The sequence below is a fragment of the Rattus rattus genome, chromosome 3 (genome assembly GCF_011064425.1).
Source record: "Rattus rattus isolate New Zealand chromosome 3, Rrattus_CSIRO_v1, whole genome shotgun sequence".
Classification (NCBI taxonomy): Eukaryota; Metazoa; Chordata; class Mammalia; order Rodentia; family Muridae; genus Rattus; species Rattus rattus.
Window position 1 is genome coordinate 47,956,825 of NC_046156.1, and position 1,619 is coordinate 47,958,443.

At 35.6% G+C, this 1,619-nt stretch overlaps 1 pseudogene; it reads left to right on the forward strand.

Moving 5' to 3' along the window:
• Positions 1-756: 756 nt before the first annotated feature.
• Positions 757-857, forward strand: LOC116897438 (annotated as a pseudogene).
• Positions 858-1,619: the final 762 nt, after the last annotated feature.

Consider the following 1,619-nt stretch of genomic DNA (forward strand, 5'->3'; position numbering starts at 1 on the left):
ATGTGTTTTGATTTGTTGCAGTTTTCTAAAATGGTCTAGGTCTATTGCAAAGAAAGATGTATTTGATGAAGGGTAAGAAAGAAATTATCTGTGGTGAAAGGACACGTGTAGAGTGTGGTTAGGGATTGTGCTGACTTAGTAAGAAGGTGACTGTATGTTCCTCTCTATGATACTTGACTTCCCTTGCCCTGTGTAGTTGGATAATTTCCAGTACCAGGCATGATTTCTCACTTGTTGTGTCAGTCTTAAGATCAGTTAGAGAGCTGTTGGTTATGACTAAGGCATTCCCACCACTAGAGCACCCTTATGGTGATCATGTCATACTTGCTGTTATTCTGATTCATAGAGACACTTTTTTTTGAAGATATCAATTCCATAAGTGTTTCATCTTGAGAAATAGTTTCTAGTTAATTTTTCTTTTCTGTTAAGTCATTTGCCAAAGGCAAAGACAGCATCCCAATGATTCTACAGCATCATAGCTTTTCACATCTAAGGAAATATTTCTATTGATATAGATAAATTGGAAAATACTTATAGCAAAATATGTGGAAAATGAGTGAGAATAAGAATAAGAAAAAAATCTGATTAACCTAGGCCTGCATTTATATAATATAGTAAAAAAGAAATATTCCAGCATGTAGTGAAAATGAAAGATAAGACCAAGTAGCTCTGTAAACATATACCTTTCATTATTCATGTTTTAATGCTTGCTAAAATATAAAATGGATTTATAACATTACTTATGTTATAAGTTACGTACTTCAGCAGTACGTACACTAAAATTGGAATCATATGGAGGAGATTAGAACAGCTCCTGGGCAAGGATGACACAAATTCATGATGCATTGTATACCTTTATAAGAAAAATAAATTTAACAGGAAGTAGCAAAACCACAAGCATGGATACTTAGGATCTCTCTATTGAGTCTACATTTTCAACTTGTTCTAAGAGACACAAAAAAGAAAAAAACAGATAAAGAGAATGGAAAGACTGAAAAGAAAGCAAAACAAAAGAAATATAGCCAAGCTCAAAACTAAAGCCGAAGTAAATGAAGAGGTAGGGAAGAGGCTGCAGAAGAGGAAGGGCACATAAGAGAAGAGGAGAAATCTGTAAAGAAGAAAAGAAAGGCTAAAGGCATATTCAGGAAGAGCTGCTTTCTAAGGAAGAGCTATACACAGGCACAGCAGTTTTTAATTCAGAGAAAGAGAAAAGGGAGAAAGACAGACACCGAGGACTAAGAAAAGGAAACTATAATTCTGTCACTTGGACACTTTATGCTTAAATGTCACTTGGGGCACATCAATGCTCTGTGAAATAATCAAGAGAGTTAAACCCAATGATGATTATGTACAGCTTTTCAAACCTTTCGTGTCCTGATATCTGCTGTTAACCTTAGACTCTTTGAGACACACATGACAAATAGTTTCCTTGTTTTAAAAATTACTATTTCTCCCCGGATGTGGTTCCCTACGGCCATCATTATTTCAAGGCAATAAGCAGATGTTGTTACAGAGGAACTGGAGAAAGTGGTTGACTCTGAAGCACTGAATAGTTGTGGGTAACTGAGGTCAAGGCTGGCCATTACCAAAATATTACAGAAGTCATGAGGAACACGTCT